Here is a 21862-nt window from a genome sequence, read left to right on the forward strand (position 1 = left end):
AAATTGATAGGGTCAATGTCCTTTAGACTTCAGAACTGATGCTCTAGTTTAAGCTGTATATCAGAAAGATCACTTTCTCTCTCTCTCTCTCTCTCTCTCTCTCTCTCTCTCTCTCTCTCTCTCTCTCTCTCTCTCTCTGGGGTGGGGGAGTGAGGGAGGCTTAGTAAAGTGGGGCGGGTAGGACCATAATGTTGAACAATGAAAAAAACTGTTTTCTCTTTTCTGTTTTAGAATAATTAATCTCCTACAAAGAGATGAAGATTACCTTTATTTGCCTGCCTTCTTCAACCTTTCCATTTTACCCCAATACGTTTTGAGGTTTTTATATAGAGCTCTTAATATATGCAATCTATTTCTCTTGGGTATTAATTCACTTTGGAACAAAGTTGGTATTATAATATATAATCTACTTAAGCTAATATTATCAGTAACTTTACGGGCTGCTGATTAATGTACAAAATTTAATTTTTATTGCTGTATCTTTTTATTATTTCAAATGCTCAAACTAAGTTTTTTATCAATTCAGAGAGCTTTGGCTAGTTACTGAGTAGATTAGAAATAAATCAAATAATTCTAAACATTTAAACATCTCATTCAGAATTTAAAAATGCAGGCAACATTTAGACGTCAAGCCATTGTATTAATATTCTGTAACTTGGTGCCATCTAGTCCAGGGGTCCCCAATGCCTGGTCTGTGGACCGGTACCAGTCCACGGCATACCAGCAACCAATCCACACAAACAAGCAAAGCCCCATCCACGGGATGCAGTCAGTACACAAAACCACAACTCCTCTGGTCCGCGAAAAAACCTCTCTCCATGTAATCAGTCCCTGATGCCCAAAAGGTTGGGGACCTCTGATCTAGTCCCATCAAACAACCTTCAAGGATAACAAAATTCTAGACAAAGATGAATAGCATTACTTTACATATGTATTTTAATAATCATCCAAAAATTGATAAGTCCTTAATGTTCTTGGCATCACAGGAGAGCTTGTTCATAAAAATAGTACACTTTGAATTTAATTTTGGGCTCTTGCTATGAGGGGCTGCTTGAATGGTATTGGTACTGTATGCCCAATCCATGTTTTCACTTACATATTGGCATTTAAATATACTGAGTACCTTTAAGATATTTCTTACAGTGAACCTGCTCAGCATAGGACAGTATTCCTTATTGTGTTTAAATGATGGTTCACAAGTTTAGGGAGAAAGCAAATAGATGCACCAGTTATTAAATCCTTCAAACAGTGAATTGCAACTACCAGCTGGTAACAACTGAGATTCCCTCTAACTACAATTTGAGAAGTATACAGTATATTGAGAAGGACAGATGCTTGAATTCAAGTGCAAAAGCAGGTAAAGGAGAGAGCCACTTTAGTGTAGTGATTCAGGTGCTGGCCTAGAAACTAGGAGACTTTGAGTTCCAGTCCTACCTTAATCATGAAAACAGCTGAATAACTTTGGGCCACTCACTCAGCCCAACCCACCTCACATGGTTGTTGTTGTTGTGTGGAAAACAGGAAGAAAAAGGAACATTATGTATATATGAAATAATAAGAAATAGAGTTGAGTTACTTATGAAGTAATACAAGTGGGATAAAAATCTAATAAATACAATTTATTATGTTTGAGAAGAGATTTTGAAGGCTGTTAAGTTCAGTTGGGGCATACATTTCTGTGCATCATACAGAAATGCATCTGCCTGTCTGTCTGTCAACTATCATTTGTGGATGCTTCAGACATGGCTATATTTACCTATATTACCTAATATTACCTGTATTATCTAAATTCTATGTTGTTGTTATTAATTGCGAAGTTGTGTCCGACCCATCGCGACCCCATAGACAACGTTCCTCCAGGCCTTCCTGTCCTCTACCATCTTCTGGAGTCCATTTAAGTTCATGCCTACTGCTTCAGTGACTCCGTCCAGCCACCTCATTCTCTGTTGTCCCTTTCTTCTATTGCCCTCAATCTTTCCCAGCATTAGACCCTTCTCCAGTGAGTCCTTCCTTCTCATTAGGTAGCCAAAGTATTTGAGTTTCAACTTCAGGATCTGGCCTTTTAGAGAGCAGCTGGCGTTGATCTCTTCTAGGACTGACCGGTTTGAACGCCTTACAGTCCAAGGGACTCGCAGGAGTCTTCTCCAGCACCATAGTTCAAAGGCCTCAATTCTTTGGCGCTCAACCTTTCTTATGGTCCAACTTTCACAGCCATACATTGCAACTGGGAAAACTATGGCCTTCAGTAAACGCATTTTTGTTGGCAGGGTGATGTCTCTGCTTTTTAGTATGCTGTCTAGATTTGCCATAGCTTTCTTCCCCAGGAGCAAGCGTATTTTAATTTCTTGGCTACTAAATTCTATACTGTTTAAGAAAACAGCATTAATGTTGTCAGGAGGTAAACAGAGTTATGCCATATTAATGGCTAGTGCATTTTCTATTCACATTTGCAGTGTGAATCATTAGTGAAAGTGGTAAGTTTATGCTTGAAGCCACATGGGCCAATATGTAGATAGTTTAACAGTTACAAAAGAAGGAATAATGAGAAATAGCTCAGTTAGGGGAAAATGTTTCAATGTCCTCAAAGGTCTTAGAGATAATCTCTTTCTTGAAACATTGAGTGACCAGAAATCATGCCATAATTTTATATTTCTGAGAATAATCCTGATGTTTATCTGAACATTCTAGTCATAGAGTTACAACTCTGATTAATAATGTTAAAATTGAATGCAGTTCTTAGGAGCCACTTAAGCACTACTTGGGACACAGGATGATCAATGTGTTCTGTTTCTAGCCTGTGGTTGCCAAATATAGACAGCAGGACTGTGGTTTCTGTGAGCATAGTGTTTGCTTTCCTATGAAGGCAGTATGCACTGTCCAATGTTTTTGGTCCTCCTAGCACAAGGGCAATAATAATATATTTCAAATTATTCATGAAATTCTGAAAATTGGTTACAGTGCATGTCCATTTATTGTTAATCATTCATGTTTCTTGATATAAGCAGTTCTGGACTTTAGGTATAAATGTGTGCCTTGATATACTTGTATTTTTAATTCACTTCACTTTGTTTATGAAGTCATGTTGTTTACATATACTCCAGTTTATTTGAAGGTTATCCATGTTCTGTGTTGGAGATTTGTTTAAATGTCACTGGGATGTAAAAGGTGTGTCTACTGTGTCACACACTTGTCTAGAAGGGAAAGGGACAGACCACGTTTTGCTTCCTGGATACTGGATAAGGCAGAAGCCCAAGCAGGGGTGCTGATTCCAACAGTTTAAATGGTGGTAGTGCGGTGGTTAGAATGTAGTATTACAGGCTAATTCTGCCAGCAGTTGACTGCCAGCAGTTCAATCCTGACTCAGGATTGACTGAGCCTTCCATCCTGCCAAGATCAGTAAAATGAGGAGCCAGATTGTTGGGGGCAATATGCTGACTCTGTAAATCTCTTAGAGAGGGCTATACAGCATTACGAAGCAGTATATACATCTAAGTGCTATTGCTGTTGTTACACTAACAGTACTTTGGTGAATTGTTTGAGGGCTATTTTCTATCTGAAGATGCACTTTGTGGAAGAGTAGCTAGTCCAAATCCAGTTTAGCAATAAGAATGACAAAAAAAGTGTGTGTGGGGAATCTTGAAGCTATCCCAGCAGCAGCCTGAGAAGACAGGCTTATAGTTACTTTGTCAGTCTCCCACACCACTATAGCTATTGCTATAGTGCTGTTGTTTATTTCTTCTGATTATCTCCCCTTTCATTTAAACGAGAATTACTTACAGCAGGATATATTTTCCTTTTGAAAGCGCATTCACCATGTTTTGGTCACGGGTGTTTTTCTTGACAATCCAAGTTCTCTCAAGTTGACCGAGTGCTGGTTGCCAGATCAAGGAGCATCATGAAGTACAGTCTCCCAGTTCACTGAAATAAAACTGGAGGAATAATTCTTCAGAATTATGAAGGCGAAGGGAAAGCTGCTTCAGTTCAGTGTAGTGTGCTGACTTTATTTGCAATTACTGATGCCACTGAAACTCAATATTAGTACATTTGGACATTAAATCTTGGATGTTTATAATGATTAACATATCTAGAGCTCTCATTTTGATCTTGTGAAATGTGATGTTGTTAATATTTAGTCCAAATTTATTAGAAATTAATATGTGTTTTCTCCGTTTGTATCATGTTTGGAATTAATAAACAGCTTATCTCTACTATTTTACTATGTGCTTAATACTCATATTTACAGAGTAGAAAAAAAGCACCCCATTACACACATCATACATAATTTTATTCATGAATATTATATAGGCAAAAAGCCCAGGATATATCAAAAATCTCATCTCAGTAAACAAATTATAAATTAGTATGAGATCAGTTTTTTTTCTCTCTTTGTATCTTGAATTAATTTTCTTCCTTTCCCTAAGGATGTTTGTCTGTAATTTTGCTCTATTTGTTTGACCAATTCTATTTTATTTATGTAAGGATTTCCTATTATGAAAGTAATTTTTAGATTGAGTGCTCTTCTTACAGTGTTTCTTTACTTTGAAAAATACTATTTTAGTAATTTATTTCCTTTTTCTAGTTCTGTTAAGAATTTATTATTTGTTAGAGCCCTTGTTTACTCACTGAATTGATATATATTTGGTATTTGAATAAAATAAATTCCAGAAGGCCCAAGATGGTGTCTTTTATATGAGGTTTATTTTGTTGTTGTACTAAAAGGACTAAGGATTGTTTGGGATTAATTTTATGCTTGCTGATCAGGATGAGAAATGGTACTTGTATTACAGTGGTTTCAAAATCAGTATGGTATGAAAAGCAAAAATTAAATAATAATATAAAACCCTGAGATGACTTTTTAAAAGGAGAAATGGGAATAAAAGAAGAATTTGCAATTTAGTGTAAATTTATTTATCTAAATTTAGAAGCTCTCTGGTTGGCTGGCTGACTTACAGGTGTTCAAAGACTTTGAGAATGTCATTGAAATGGGAACCATATAGATCTCTGTTTCCTGATTGTTAAAATAGGCTTTAGAGTTGTTAATAAATGAGAGGTGCTTAATAATTGAGCAATAATGTATAAGTATATTATTGCAAATGGAGGGAATTTTGATAGAACCTGACATTTATAATCCTCTTGCCTCATTCGATATATATTTTTATTCTTTCCTGGTAGCTCTTCTATGGGGTAAAGCAGCCCAGTGTACAGTATTGATGAAATAAAATTTTGCCTGGAGATCTTAACAGGCATGGATTGTATGGGAATAATACAGCCCCCTTGTGAAAGAGAAATTGTTTTATTGAGCGAGATAAAATGGTTAGAGCAGAGCTGCACTTTATAGTAATTCTGTAACTTCTGCCTTTCTTAGTTAAACTGAACAAATTCTTGGTGACTTTAGCAGTTGCCTTCCTCTTTACCATCAGAAATCTCATCTATTTTATAGGATTTTTTTGCTGCTTCCTGCATCCTGTAGTTGGCATGACAAGCATTCACTTTAATTATTGTTATTCCACTCTCGTGTTCATTGTGGCATACAGAATAATATCAGCAAATATATAGTCTCTCCTTGACTGTGTTATAGAATTGAACATAAGCAGAAAAGAGATAGTCCATGATAGCAGATGCTTAGTCCTTATAGCTTGTTATCATATCTGGTCAAACAGATTTTCTCAAGGATGATGTAGTAATTAAAAAATATCTAAGATCTTTTTGACTGGAGATTCTATTATTACTAGTACAGAACAATTCACATAGATATTAATTAATGGGATTACTGAGAGACAATGGCTTGATAATATTCACCTTTAGATATCTAGAAAGCAGCTGGAGGTAGCATGCCAAAGCCTCAGTAAATCATATGCATATTCTCACAGAGTGTATCTTTAGCATCTGGAGCTTGTTTGAACCAGTCTGAGCAGTATGAAGGTTTACAAGGAATATCATGAGCCTGCAGGCAGGTTCTGGTCTGATTTGCACACAATATGCTAAAACCTAATCTGCTGTGTTTGGGGTTAATTTAACATGCCGCATGAACTGAACCATTAACGAGGGTTCATTTTGTGTAAATTCAGCCAATTACCAATATCTATTACAGTAGTTCAACAGACTCAGGCTTGGTGTAAAGTGTGGGCCCCATCACTGACTGCTTCTGATAAGTGTAAATTAAATAAATACCGGTACATACATTAAAAAACCCTGTGAAGGTTTAGATGAAACTGAGTAGGGTGATAATACGAAAAACAAAGAACGAAAAAGGACGCTAATATATGGAAATGTTAGAATATGGGCCTTGAACTGCTAAAGGAAAATAGGATATACATCTAACAAATAAAGAGAAATGTCTCCTTCAAGTTGATTCAACTCCTGGTAGCTTTGTGAAAATACCCCTATAATTTCTAAGCAGCAGAAGAGCTTGTTTGCTGTTGTCTTCTTTTGGAGTGAATTATTATAGTTTGCTTGCCAGTCTAGTTGCTAGCCCTGGTGGATCTCCATGCAAGTACTGGTACTAATCAGAACCATCTCTGCTTAGATTCTCTGACAGGATCAGCCAGGTTCTATTACATGCTGGGCTTTAAGAGTGTAATGATGATTAAACAGAGGCTGAGATTTGCAAATATGACCAATCTGAATCACAGGGAAAGCTGCTTTCTTAGAGAAATCCTTTATGTTGGGGGGGGGGAATCCATTTTAGAAACTAACAAGACAAAGATTAAGTTAACTCTGAATTTCACTGCGGCTGTTCTAATAACTTTTTTCAATTCTCGTTGACCCATAGGGACTAGAGGCTAGTTTAGTTTCCTCATTAGAAGTCTTAATTGTACTTAGCCACAAGAAGAATGTGATTGTGAGCCTAATGCTGAAGGCAGGGTGGTGAGGCAAATGTCCCTGCCCTCTTTCTGATTTAAAATGTGAGCATGGTAAAAGATGTTTTTTCTGCTTTCTTTTTATTAATTTTGTCATTGGTGACTTTGTCATTAGGTGTGGAGTGAAAACAATGCATTTCACTCTTTTTATGTATGCTGAATTTGGCCCCTTTTTGAGCAGGCTAGCTCTGCCCCCTTTCTTTGATGTATTGGACCATGGGCTTGCTGTTGGGATCATTTACTTGCATGCTGAGATCTTCTACAGAGCTCCGTAGTCAATGTTGTATAAAATGGAGAGACAGTTCTCCAGCACTGGAGATGGATAATCCACGCAGTGGGTTGAGACTGTATTCCTGGCCAATCAGATCAGTCAGCCAAAGTTGCCACGCCCCGTCTTGGACCATGATCCCCAGTCTTGACTGATCTCGCCATGAAGACACATCTAGAACTTTTGGCTCCTGGGCAGGTATAGTTCCTTTCCATTAGGGGGGGATTTTTTTCTAGTAGCTGAAATTGCTTAGTTTAAAAGTTAATTAGAGATAATTTAATTCAATTTAATTGACCACTCAAAAATTTCCTTGCTAAATTGTAAAACTCAGGAAGTCAGATTCCTACAGGGGAAACCTCCCCCACTTAAAAGGGGGAAATCCCTAACTCCCCTCCCTAACCAACCCCAGCCACCTTCCAACAGCCGGCAGCCGCCTTAAACAAACGGGGGGAGGCTCGGGCAACCCCTCGCGTTTAAAAAAAAAAAAAAAAGACAGAAAGGCAAGCAGTTAGCGAGGGAAGCGGAGGACAAAGGGGACGCATGCTGGGAGGGAGATTGAGTAAGGGAAACAGCTGGCGTGCGAAGGAGCAGTCTTTTCACTCCAGGCTGCTCAGGATTTTTTAAACGAGGCGCCATTGTCTGCACAGCTGGAAGCACGCGCAGCTCTTTGTTACAACCGCACGTGGCATAGGCAGCCTTGTTAACACATGCGCAGTAGTTTCCTGGCAGCGGCGGCCATATTTTTTGTCCAAACAGGGGAGTTAAAGTTCCTTAAGGAAGCTAGGTTCAGCCGCTGGAGTGAATAATAGGCAAGCAGTACTGGGGTACTAAAGCATCTATTAGTCATTCAGAGACATTCAAATCAGACACTGATGCCAGGACTTGGTGTCTTCTACCTAAAGTAAATAAGAACCTTTCATAACTAACTGTGTTTAGTTGCCTTTGGCTCCTTCCAGACTTCGGGTCCCCCATTAGTGGCCCGTACGCCTCTGGATTTAGTGGTGGGTTCCAGGCATCCCCAGTCGCGTGCCTGTCCTTACCCACCATAGTCAAGCCGGGTTCCAGGCATTCCCATTAGCGTGCCTGTTCTTATCCGTGCACAGTGACTAACTCTGACAATTTGGCAGAGTCTGCTCCTGAGTTCCAGACGCCCCCAGTAGTGCGCCTGTCCTTACTCAAAGTTGGAGCTCTCCTACTACCTGGGTCCCCCCTATCGCGGCCCAGCGTTAGTGGAGAATGGAGGAAGCAATCATTCCCTCCACTGGAGCCCCGCCTTCATCCTCTGGAGCACCTGCTTCAGAGGATTCGGAATCCTCTGCAGCCCCTAGAAAGGCTGCAAGGAAGTCATCAAAGAAGGCTGACAAACAGGCAATCAGAAGACACCAAGCCCTAGAAAAAGAGTTCGACAGAGCCCAGAAAAGGGCCAGAATTGAAAATAGGCAGAATGGGGGAATAGGTTCTGATCTACCGCTGGGTCTCCCTTCATCCCCACGGGCCATTTGGTCATTAGGGAGCTCATCACAGTCCCAAACAGAGGGTGGGATAGGCGAATTCTCATCGCTCTCCCGATCCCCCTCCCCACGGAGGTTACAGGAAACCCCGAGGACCATGCTAACCACAGCACCTGCAGGGTCGCAGGCAATGGTCACTCCTCCTGCATTGACGGGGGATCTGCTAGCTACCCTAATAGCACAGGCAGTGGACCGTGCATTTGAGGCCAGGGCTCAAACTTCAAAAGCCAAGTCTCTAGGACTTAGAACGAGGCATCGGGAGGAAACGGAGGACCATCAGGACCTCTCCTCCGTCTCAGACTCGTCGGTCTCTGAGGAAGCTTACCTGGACCAGCCAGGTACGTCACAAGTGATTCAAATGTCTGAGGAGGAGGAGGACACCTCACCTCAAGGGCCGTCCTTCAGCGGCCTGTTTAACCCTTCTCTTTTTGTTACTATTCTGCGCAAGGCTGAGGCCACAGCCCATCTGGGGCATGGGACACCAGCGGAGCCTGTCACAGTTGACACGGAGGCTGAGCCGACGTTCGCCGAAAAGGTAACCACTCAACACCGCATACCATGCCCGACCATGTTCCTAAACACAATAAGGAAACAGTGGGCAGCGCCAACCTCCCTACCGCTTCCTAGCAATGCGGAGAGGAAGCTATTTAACGTAGCAAGGGAGCTAGAGGGAACATTGGAGGTGCCGGTGGTGGACGAACCCATAGGTCCCCTGATATCGGACACGGCCATATCAGGAGATTTTGCTGAGGCTCTTAAAGCCGAGGACCGAAAGAGTGAGTCCAACTACAGGAGAACGCACCAGGCAATAGCTTGGGCTACCAGGGCGTCTACCTCCGCGTCCTTTTTCACCAGAGCCACACTTTGTTGGCTCCGTGAGCTACAGGGCCGGGTTCCCATGGAAGATATACGCACTCATCAGGAACTCAGCAAAATGGTAGCGGCCACGGAATATGCGTCGGACGCAACACTGTTAGCGACCAAGTTTTCAGCCAAGGCAATGGCGGCAAACAACACGAGCAGGCGCATCCTCTGGCTAAAGAACTGGCAGGCGGATACCAAATCCAAGTGGAAATTGGCTTCGGCTCCGTACCAAGGGGCAAAGCTGTTTGGTGAGGCACTAACGCCATACCTGACAGAGAACAAGGACAAGCGCAAGGTCCTTAAACACATGCTTAAAAGGCAGGACAAGAGACCCGGCTCCTGGGGAAGGAAACAATCCTTTCGTACGGAAGCCAGGGTCAACTACTTTCAAAATTCCCAACCCTTCCAAGCTAGACAGGATAGGGAAAGACAGGGGGACAGACAGAACACAAGACATAGGCAAACACAGGGAAGACGGCCCTTTCGGGGGAACAACCGCCCCTTCCGCCGTACCAGATGACTCCCGCCCAGACCTTCCCATAGGGGGCAGACTAGCAGGGTTTGCTCCCCAGTGGGAAGAGACCACCACGGACGTATGGGTCAGGAACACCATACGTCATGGTCTATCTCTAGAATTTCTCTCAAAGCCCCCGAACCGCTTCCGCCCGTGCCCCTGTCCCACAAACCCAACAAAGAGAAGGCTCATGAACGAGGCCGTTCAGCACCTTCTAAACATACGGGCCGTAGAGCCGGTGCCTATGAACCAGAGAGACCAGGGGTTTTATTCTATCCTCTTCGTGGTCCCAAAACCCTCGGGGGGTTGGAGAGCCGTTTTGGATTTGAAAAGGCTAAATTTCTACATAAAATACCGCAAATTCAAAATGCAGACACTACGCTCCATCCTTGGAAGCGTAAGGAAAGGGGATTTTCTGGCATCGATCGACCTCACGGAGGCATACTTGCACATCCCTATCTCTCTGGCTCACCGCCGCTTTCTACGGTTTGCCTACAGGGGGCACCATTTTCAATACAGGGCACTTCCATTCGGCCTGTCATCAGCGCCCAGGGTGTTCACCAAGATTCTGGCGGTTCTGGCAGCACAACTAAGAAACGTACCAGTCAGAGTCCAGTGCTACCTGGACGATATTCTAATCCAGTCATCGTCCGCCCAGCAGTCTCGGGCGGACCTAAAGTTAGTGATAAAAATGCTGCAGGACCACGGCTTCTCGGTGAACTTTCCAAAGAGCCATCTAACCCCAACTACGAGAATACTCCACCTGGGAGCGGTCATAGACACAAAGGAATGCAAGGTGTACCTATCACAGGAACGCCTCAGCAGCATAAAGAAAGCCGTAAAACAGGTAAGCCGCGGTCAGTCAGTGACGCTGGTCTGCCTCTCCCAGCTGCTAGGGAAGATGATATCGACCATAGCAATAGTTCCTTGGGCAAGGCTGCACTCAAGAGAACTGCAATGGTTCATGCTCCCGTTTCAGAGACAACAAATCAGTGCATCCCGGAAGAGGGTAGGCATACCTCTGAGAGTACGACACTCCCTCAGGTGGTGGCTATCTCCAGCTCTCCTCAGGGGGTCCCCCTTCAGGGAACCAGACAGAGTAGTAGTCACAACAGATGCGAGCTTATTCGGCTGGGGAGGCCACTTGGGGACCAAGTGGACACAGGGCCGCTGGTCAGCGGTGGATCTCCGACACAACATAAACTGGCTCGAGCTGCGGGCTATTCACCTAGCGTTAAGGCATTTTCACAGCAGCATAAAAGGCAGGCACGTACTGGTCCTGACGGACAACGTGACAGCCAAGGCCCACATAAACCGTCAGGGGGGCACACACTCTCGCTCGCTCTCGGCCGAGGCCCTCCTACTGGGGGCCTGGGCGGAACAAAATCTGGCCTCCATAAAGGCCGACCACATATCGGGGGAGGCAAACATCCAAGCAGATCTGTTGAGCAGATCAACAATAGATCACTCGGAGTGGCAACTACACCCGAGGATCTTCAGGGAGGTCTGTCACCGCTTCGGGCTTCCCCAGGTGGACCTTTTTGCCTCTCCTTCCAATGCCCACCTAACTCGCTTCTTCTCCCGATTCCCATCCAAGGGAGCAGAGCAGACGGACGCGTTACGGAGCCCATGGCCAAGGGGGCTCCTGTACGCGTTTCCACCCTTACCTCTCCTTCCGGCGGTAGTACGCAAGATTCTGCGGGAAAGGGCCGAGGTAATCCTTGTGGCCCCTTATTGGCCAAGGAGACCTTGGTTCGCAGACTTGAGGAGTCTCTCCCGCACGAATCCATGGCGGATTCCTCCGGAGAGGATCTCCCTCAAGCAGGGGGAGATCTCCCACCCAGAGCCACAATGGCTACAACTAGCCGTCTGGCTCTTGAACGGTCAATTTTAGCCAAGGGGGCTTGCTCACAGGGTGTAATTAGGGTCATACAGGCATCAAGGCGCCCCTCCACGAACCGTATCTACGAGGCCACGTGGAGAAGCTTCCAATCATGGTGCTCTAAACAGGAATTGTTACTCGAAGGGATCACAATTCCCAAGATCCTAGAATTTTTACTAGATGGCCTAGAGAGGGACCTCTCGCCAAACACACTGCGCAGGCAAATCGCCGCCCTCTCAACTATACTTTCTGCCAGCCCCGGTGAATCCTTGGGCAAGCATCCCTTAATACGATCCTTCCTCAAGGGGGCTGCAAACATCAGACCGCCAACCGTGCATAGGTATCCATCGTGGGAACTACCACGAGTACTACAAGCTCTTACCAGAGCGCCCTTCGAACCACTCAAAACATGTGACATTCGCTATCTGACCCATAAGGTAGCATTCTTGGTAGCCATCACGTCAGCTCGGCGGATATCCGAGTTAGCTTCTCTCTCAATGAGGAAGGACCTGTGCCATTTTCACAGGGACAAGGTAGTCCTAAGAATAGACCCTTCATTCATTCCAAAGGTCAACTCCCTTTTTCACAGATCACAGGAAATAGTCCTACCAGACTTCTGTCCAAACCCAGCTCATCCCCTGGAGCAACAATGGCACACCTTGGACGTACGCAGGGCACTAAGACATTACATTTCACGCACAGCGGAATTCCGACGCTCGGAAGCGCTTTTCATATCCTTCAACCCTGCTACTAGGGGCCGGAAGGTCTCGTCCTCTACCATCGGTAGGTGGATTAGGGCATGCATCACGGGGGCATACCAGGCGGAGTCCTTGCAAGTCCCCAAGCATATCACGGCCCATTCCACAAGGAGTGCTGCCACCTCAGCAGCATGGGCCATGCAGGCTTCTATTGAAGAGGTATGCAGGGCAGCCACTTGGGCCTCGCCCTCTCCATTCATTCGTCATTACAAAATCGACAGGTACTCCTCTGCAGAGGCCTCCTTCGGTAGGAGGGTTCTCCAGCAGGTGCTAGACCAAAGTTGCACACGGGACCAGTCTATTCCCCAACCCAAGGGACAATAGGCTTTGGTATGTCCCACTGCGTGGATTATCCATCTCCAGTGCTGGAGAAGGGGCGTTGACTTACCTGAACGCCTTTTCTCAGCACGGAGATGGATAATCCACACCCACCCTTATAGACTAGAATAATAGGGTATATTTAGTGGAGCCAAAACGTCTTACTGTCAGTCAATGGCTGCGCTCGAGTCAAGACTGGAGGATCATGGTCCAAGACGGGGCGTGGCAACTTTGGCTGACTGATCTGATTGGCCAGGAATACAGTCTCAACCCACTGCGTGGATTATCCATCTCCGTGCTGAGAAAAGGCGTTCAGGTAAGTCAACGCCCCATTTCATTTTTTTTGTTACTGTCCTTTGAGCCCACTGAAGGAAGGTTTTGATGTCAGATACTGCAATAGTGATATGTTTGGGTTTTCTATATAGGATATTTATGTTCCTTTTTCAGGATATGGGCATTCATAAACCTTGCTATGAAACCATTGAAATTGTAACCAAAACATGCTGAATTAGCTTCAAAGTCTGTAGCCAATGTTTGTAGTTGATTTCTTGAGCTCATCAAGATGTTTTCTGATACCCACATGTTTTCTAAAACGTTATGCAAAGTTGACTTTTCTACTTTGGTTACATATTGAAAAAAATGCCTTGGGCAAAAGAGGGGTCAAAGGTCTAGGGGGCTTGCTGTTCAGTATACTCTCAAAATTTGAAATTAATGGGGACTTCCGGTGGATTTTGCGCGCGCGATGGCGGCTACTTTGTAGCCGTCTTTCCTGGGTAAGTGTAAGAACCGCTATGAACAGCAGACACCAGCTGTTCAGCGGTTCAAAATCCCCCTCCCGGGCAAAGGGGGGGGGTAGAGAGTGTCTGAATAGTGGTAGAGCCTCTTTTGCACCCCCCAAGTTTTTTTGGGGGGGGGTGAAAGGAGTGCTCCCACGGAGTTCGGACTTGTCTCCGCTTCCCAGCTGTTTTTGTCCTCAGGGACAAAACGAGCCGCTGCAAACACCTCCGTGCTTAAAGAGAACTGGTGAGTTTTTTTTTTTATAAACGGACAGAGCTGAGTAGAGGATTTAGTTTTTGCTTTCTTTGATTTATTTGGATTTTAAGTTTTAAGACTTGCTTCTATTTTTATTCTCTCTTTTTATTTTTTTTTTCTTTGTTGAAAGGGAAAGTAAAATGGCGATCGGCAAATCTCTCGGTGTTTTTTTTTTTTTGAAGTTAGAATGCTGACCGGCAGGCTTTTTGGTGTTTCTTTTTCTTTCCTTTCCCTTTCCCTTTTTATTTTCTTATGATTGGAATGGTTGTTTTTGGTATCTCTAAGTATTTTTTTTTTGGAACGGACTTTTTCTATTTATTATTATTATTATTTTTTTTTTCTTCTCCCTTCTTTATATTGTAATGACTCTTTTTTGAAGGACTTTTTTCTGTTTAATTTTTTGCAATTTTTAAGAAGGAGTAAAGCTTTTTTTAATTCTTTTTCTCTTCCTTTTTTTTTTTTCCCTTTTTTCTTTTTATTATAATGACCTTCTTTGGAGGGAGTTATGATTTTTGAAGGAATTTTTATAATTTTTTAAGAAGGGCTAAAGGTTTTTCTTTAAGATGGCTCCAAAGCGTCCAGGGATTTCTACAGCTTCTAAATCAACAGTTTCACCCTCTTCTGGGGGTCAGCTAATAACTATGAAGGATTTGCAAAACATGATGGGAGATGTTATAATTCAAATTAGGGCAGAAATGAAAAAGATTTTAGAGGAAAATAATAAGATCTTGAGACAAGATTTTGTTTTGGCTTTAGAAGGAGTTGCTTCTGTTCTTGAAAAGGTGAACTCCCATGTGGAAGAGGTAGCTGAAAAAGTGGACATAATGGAGGGGAAAATTGAAAGTATGGAAAAAGAAATGGAAAATGAGATTCTTATGCTTCAATATGGACAAATGGAATATGCCTTAAGAATCAGAGGCCTGGAAGAGTCTTTGCAAGAAGATTTGAAAGAAATGGTTGCAAAGGACTTTGCATTGATTTTGAATAAAGAAAAAGAGGGAATACTTAGTGAAATTGAAAAATTATTTAGGGTTAACTCTGTGGTGGCAGCACAGAAGAATCTGCCAAGAGATGTGGTAATTTACTTTGGTAAAAGATCCTTACGCAATCAAATTGTGCAAGCCTATTATAAGAAGAGATTTCAAATTGCTTCACAAGATGTCATAATTTTTAAGGAGATCCCATCTAAAATTTTAAGAAGAAGAAAGGAGTTTGCTTTTCTAGTAAATGAACTTAAAAAGAGAAAAATTCTATTCAGATGGGATATTCCGACTGGAATGGTGGTGAACTACCTGGGGACATGTCATAGACTTAATACTGTTTCTCAAGCAAAAGATTTTTATACTTCGGTCCTGGGGGTATGTGCATCGCCATCTATTAGGTCTCAACAAGTCCAGATTGAGGAGCAGAAGACAACTTGTGTAGCACATAACTCCAAAGAAAAGCAGCAACAGAAGAAGGTTAAGGAAGTTTCATATTCAGCGGTCTCTGAATCTCTGGGAGATGTTGGACTTACAAAGTCTTTGGAGCAATCTTCAAGGGTGGCTCTGGGAGAAGTTAGACCTACAAAGTCTTTGGAGCAATCTTCAAGGGTGGAATTGCTGCCTGAAATCGAAATTGGGAAATTTCAGCTTGAGGGGCACCAACAAGAGAGGAACGGGCAGAGGATAACTTGTACAACTTACAACTGTGAAGATCAACACAAGGAGGAATTCACTGAGGAAGTTTTACAGGTATCGGTCCCTGAGACTTGTGCAACATATAAATGTAAAGAAAAAGTAACATATAAATGTAAAGAGAAAGACCAACAGAAGAAGGAGGTTGAGGAAGTTTCACAGGTACTGATTCCTGAGCTGGTGGGTCAACCAGGACTTACAAACTCTTTGGAGCGATCTTCAAGGGCAGAATTCCACGCATTTTTTTCGATGCTTGCGGGCAAGAGAGACCAATATGGATTGTGCTTATAGTAGATGCAACTGGCTATTAGACAGAAGATTATGGATATTGAATGAAAATTTTAGATAAGAAGTTTGTGTTTATAGTGGGTGCAACTGGTTATTGGACAGAAAATTATGGACATTGAATGAGAACTTTAGACAAGAAGTTTACTATTGAGATTGTGGGAGAAGTAAAACTTATATCGTTTTTGGAAAATGTCTTATGTAATGTCTAAATATGTGTTTTGGGATAATAATATATTTCAGTTTTAAGTTTTAAACCTTTAATGATAATATTGTTTAAACCTGTGTTTTGAAGGGATTATAATTTGTTTATTTCAGTGAGGGGATTCTAATAAATTTGTGTTTCGAAGGGAGTATAATTTGTTTAAGTTTCAAGTAATGCTTAAATTTGGTTTTTAAATATTATTATTAATATTTCTAAGAGAAAATAATTTGCTTAATTAAATGTCTAGATTTGTTTAGGAAAGAAAGTAATGCTTAAATCTGTGTTTTTGGAGAAAGTTTATATAGAATGATGATTGTATTTAGATTTGTTTAGGATTTAAAAGTGTTTCAAGCTTTTAAATATTATTATTAATATTTTTAAGAGAAAATAATTTGTTTAACTAAATGTGTCTAGATTTGTTTAGGATTTTTAAGTTTTTTTTTTTTTTTTTGGATAGGTGAGAAGATGATGAAGATTGAAGGAAATATGTATTTACTTTAAGTTTTCTAAGAGTATTTAGTTTTAATGGTACAACAAAGGTTTATATGTTTATCTTTTTGTATTAGGATAAAGAAAGAGGGAGAAATTAGATTTTACATTATAGCTATAGATATTCAAAGAAAGTAATGTTTAAATTTGCGTTTTTGGAGGGAGTTTATATAGAATGATGATTGTATTTAAATTTGTTTAGGTTTTAAAAGTGTTTTAAGTTTTTTTCTCAATTAAGCCTGTACTCAGCTCTGGGAAGTCTAGGGGAGGGTTTGGGAGGTTGGGGAGGAGGGGGGTGAGGTAGGGTTGGGGGGGGTATGGGAAGGGGATTTGTTTTTGTAAAAATTTAAAAATTTTCAATAAAAAAAAAAAAAATTTGAAATTAATGCAAAGGTACAATATATATTTATATTGTCCTGCATTACCTAATCAAAATTGGAAGCCTGGGTCCATTTTTTTCCAAAGCAACAAATGATCTTGCTATATGCCCCCATTTTTCTGTCCAGTTCCATAACCGGCCATTTTTTTTCACTTCTTGACAGATAATATGTTTCTCCAGCATGATTAAGAAGAATCCACCAATGGGTTATCTTAGTCCTACTGCCCAATCAGACCAAGTTGTCAAGTTGTCACGCCTCCTCATTATCTGGGGACCTCCCAGTTTTCTTCTTGGTCTTCGCCCATTACAGACGTGATTTCTTGACTCTCTCTACGTTGGAGCAGGTCTGATAGAAAATTTACTCATTGGTGGATTCTTTAAAAGAGTTTAGCAGTTTAGTTGAGAGTTTTGTTTTCCCCTCTGTAAGGATTTGCTGCATTCCCCTCCGCAGGGTTAGGTTAAAACTTTCTAAGGAAAGGGGGGGTGGGTTTTTCACTTCTCCAGATTCAGTATCCTGCTGAATCAGCAAACAAACCTCACCCTACACAGTGGGGGGGGGAGAGGTTTAACCTATTGCATTTCAAAGGTGTTGTTCAAAACAAAACAAAACAAAACAAAACCCCCTCAGTTTCACGTGCGGTTCCTTTCCTTGCTGCTTTCAGTATTGCAGCCTCTGCTGCTTTCAGTTTTGCAGCCTCGTGGCTTCTCCCTAGCCGGGCTCGGCTAGGGACTCTTAGCAGCAGCCATTTGAATTTCAAAAGGCCTAATTTCACTTCTAAACACCTTTTTTTACTGCTGCAACAAAGGAAAGCCTTACAATCACCTAAAGCCACTGTGGAAGCAGTAGGAACCTCGTGGGGCAGCAGTAAAGCTTTTTGCACCTAACGGCTGTTAGGCACAAACCCCTGCTTCTCGGGCCAAAGCAGATTCCAATTAGCCTCGTTCGTGGCAGTCACTGGCCCTTTGCACTGCAGCATTAATCCCTCGCCATTCTGAATTAAAAATAATAATAATAATAATAAATAATAAATATAAATAAATAAATAATAAGTAAATAAATCTAAATTGAATGCAATAACGGGGGTGAACTACAAATGTTAATTGTATTAAACTAGATTGATTAACAAAATTGCTGGCTCCTTCATCTGAGTCTCAGTTTCAGCCATCTCCTGATCCATGCACCTGTGAGCAAGAGTGTGGTACCAACAGCAGCTCTGGTTCTTCAGCCTGGTCGCCATATTGCCTGTCTGCCCTTCTGCATCTGGTGGCTGTTCCAGCATCCTGACCATCGCCACTACTGTGGGACACATGTGATTCTTCTCCACGTAGGTCAGTCCCCCGCGGGGGCCTCTGACGTCCCTTGCAGAACGAATCAGGCCAAAGGCAACCTTGGGTTGATTTCGATGGAAATGGCAGACCCTTCTGAGCCACGTTCCTTGGACATGGACGTCATTCCCGCCTCAACTGAGCCGACACCCGAGCCTCCATCAGGTAAGGCGAGGTCCAAGTCTAAGCACGGCAGGAAAGCTGGCACGGCGAGCGACAAACTGGCTGAACGCACCCACAGAGCTCTGGAGAAGCAATTCTCCCGGGCCCAACGCTTGTCTGCTGAAGGAGGTCTCACATTGCCAACCTCTGTACCACCGGACAAAGAGAGCCTCAACCATCCACATCCAGAGTATGGTCGCCGGAGAGGGGGTATCAACAGGTCCCAACTCGGACTCTTGGTCAGGTAGGCCCACCCGTGTTTGGGGAGAACTTTGCCTTGCCAGGTTCATCTGCAGCACCCACTGCTGCCAGCACACCACCTGCTGCGGGGTTAAGGCTTCCGCTAGAGCAGTCCGTCTCTGACCAGCTCCAAATGTGGATATCACAGGCAGTGTGCCAAGCCATGGCATCAGCGAGTCATCAACAAGCCCCCTCCGTTCCAGGACCATCCTCTTCTTTGGCACCAACAACTGCCGTGAGGCCTCCACTGGATCAGTCAGGTATGGTCTCTCCCTCCCAATCCCCTGATTCGGACCCGGATGTTTCAGATTACGGGGGAGGCAAGGATGGTTGGTCGGATTGCGAGGAACCATCTTACGAATCCCAACCCATGGCGGAGCTTTTTAATGCTTTGCTATTTCCGGCTTTGTTACGCAGAGCGTGCGAGGCAAGTAAGCTTTCCCCTCAGTCAGTACCAACCCCTCAGCCTTCCTCCAATCAGGAAACCAATCCTTTGTTTGCTGTGCCTGTAGACACGCACCTCCATATCCCTTGTCCACAGCTGTTCTTCCAAAATGTGCAGGATCAGTGGGAATCACCAGCAGCCCAGCCATCTCAAAACGCATCTGAGCGCAAAATGGTAGACATGCCTAAGGCATTCGGAGACCTACTAGAGGTCCCAAAAGTGGATGAATCGCTGGCACCACTTTTCTCCACTGCCAGCCTTCCAGCTGATGTATCCGATGCCCTTAAGGCAGAGGATAAAAAATCTGAAATGGCCTTACGCAAAGCGCACTTGGCATCTGCCTGGGCTGTGAAGGCAGCGACGGCCACTTCCTTCTTTGCAAGAATCTCTATCACCTGGCTGCGTCAGCTGCAGGATAGAATCCCACTTGAGGAAACTAGAATGCATCAGGATCTAACAAAAATACTTGCCACATCCGAATATATGGCCGATGCCTCTCTGTATTCAGCCAAACATTCAGCCCGGGCTATGGCTTCCAACGTGGTAGCTAGGAGACTCCTGTGGCTAAAAAATTGGAGGGCCGAAAGTAAGCATAAGTGGTGCGCGGCCACAGCCCCTTTCAAAGGTGGCAAATTATTTGGGGATGCACTAACACCGTACTTAGTTGAAAATAAACAGAAGCAAAAGGTGATCTCCCACGTGGCAAAGAGGTCCACAAGACGGTTCACCCCTTACAGTCGCCGGCAGCCCTTTCGGGCAGGGACAGCAACAGAGTCGGCACAACCGTACCGACCGGTCGCTCCCAAACAGGAGCGTTCACTGGACAGGACAGGTTATAGAGACAGGTCCAGGTACCAGCCACAACCCAAAAATTCCTTTCATGGCCGAGGGGGTCGGTCCTTCCGCCGAGGCAAATGACTCGGAGGGAAATCCCCCCATTGGCGGCAGGCTCACTCACTTTACTCGCCAGTGGGAAAACACGACCACAGACTCCTGGGTGTTGCGTACCATAAGGGAAGGCCTGTCCCTGGAGTTCAAATCCGTTCCTTTCAATCACTTTGTGTCTTGCCCAGCCATGAGAAACCCAGTAAAGAGGGGACTCATGGAGGACGCTATACAGCATCTTCTAGCCATGAAGGCGATAGAGGAGGTTCCCCCAAGCCAGGCAGGGCAGGGATATTACTCAATCCTGTTTGTAGTCCCAAAGTCTTCGGGGGGATGGAAGGAAATCCTCGATCTCAAGGGATTGAATCTTCACCTTCATTACAAACGGTTCAAAATGCAAACATTGCACTCCATCGTAACCAGTATCAGGCGGGGAGATTTATTAACATCCATAGATCTGAAGGAGGCATATCTCCACATCCCTATTCTCCCAGCTCATCGCAGGTACTTAAGATTCTGCTATCTCAACCGCCATTTTCACTACAGAGCCCTTCCTTTCGGCCTCTCTTCAGCCCCCAGGGTCTTCACCAAAATCCTGGCAGTGTTGGCGGCTCACTTGCGGCTGGTCCCAGTCAGGGTCCAGTGCTACCTGGACGATATCCTGATCCAGTCCCCGTCAGTCTCAGCCGCCCATTCGGATTTGACCCTCACTATACAGACTCTTCAGGCCCACGGCTTCCTGATCAACTTCAAAAAGAGCCAGATGAATTCATCTACCCGTCTGCTTCACCTGGGAGCAGTAATAGACACGGAATCATGTCATGTGTACCTGTCAGAGGAAAGACGCAGGAGCATCAGGGACTTGGCTCGCAAGGTACGCAGGGACAGAACCGTGGCATTAGCCACGCTTTCTCAGCTCCTGGGCAAACAGATCTCATGTATAGCAATCGTGCCGTGGGCTCGGCTACATATCCGGGAGCTTCAGTGGTTTCTTCTCCCATACCAAAGACAGCATACCAGTACATCCAACAGACAGGTTCGGGTTCCCCGTCAAGTATGGTTTTCCCTTGGCTGGTGGACTTCATCAGCCGTCAGCAAAGGGACCCTGTTCAAAGAACCCAACCGCCTTCAGGTGACCACGGACGCCAGTCTCTTCGGCTGGGGGGCTCACCTCCAATCCCGGATAGCTCAGGGTCGGTGGTCGCAAGCAGATCTCAAACACAACATAAATTGGTTGGAGCTCAGAGCGATTTATCTAGCTCTTCAAAAATTCCACACAGGGGCCAGCATGTACTGATTCAAACAGACAACGTGGCTGCAAAGGCCCACGTGAGCTGGCAGGGGGGCACACGGTCGAAATCCCTCATGACAGAAGCCCGAGCATTGGGCACCTGGGCAGAGAAACACCTGCTCTCCATCAGAGCCGAACACATTTCAGGGGAGGCAAATCGACAGGCAGATTTCCTCAGCAGGTCGACAATAGATCATTCGGAGTGGATGCTTCATCCAGATATCTTCAGGGAGATGTCAGCCAAATTCGGCAGTCCGATCATGGACCTGTTTGCCTCCCCGGAGAACGCTCAGCTTCCCAGATTCCTTTCCCGGTTCCCTTCTCGGGGAGCAGAGGGAACGGATGCGCTTCGCAGCAGGTGGCCACAAGGCCTATTGTATGCCTTCCCCCCATTGCCTCTACTTCCTGCAGCAATCAGGAAGCTCCTGGAGGAACAAGCGGAGGTGATCTTCATCGCCCCTTTCTGGCCCAG

General features: G+C 44.1%; 1 protein-coding gene across 16 annotated transcripts in view; it reads left to right on the forward strand.

The window, feature by feature from the left end:
- The window catches only part of SEMA5B (semaphorin 5B), a 543893-nt gene that overhangs the window by 247676 nt on the left and 274355 nt on the right, over positions 1-21862 (forward strand). The window lies entirely within an intron of this gene.

Source organism: Crotalus tigris, unplaced genomic scaffold (assembly GCF_016545835.1).
Source record: "Crotalus tigris isolate CLP2741 ecotype Arizona unplaced genomic scaffold, ASM1654583v1 scf7180000024424.1579004, whole genome shotgun sequence".
Classification (NCBI taxonomy): domain Eukaryota; kingdom Metazoa; phylum Chordata; class Lepidosauria; order Squamata; family Viperidae; genus Crotalus; species Crotalus tigris.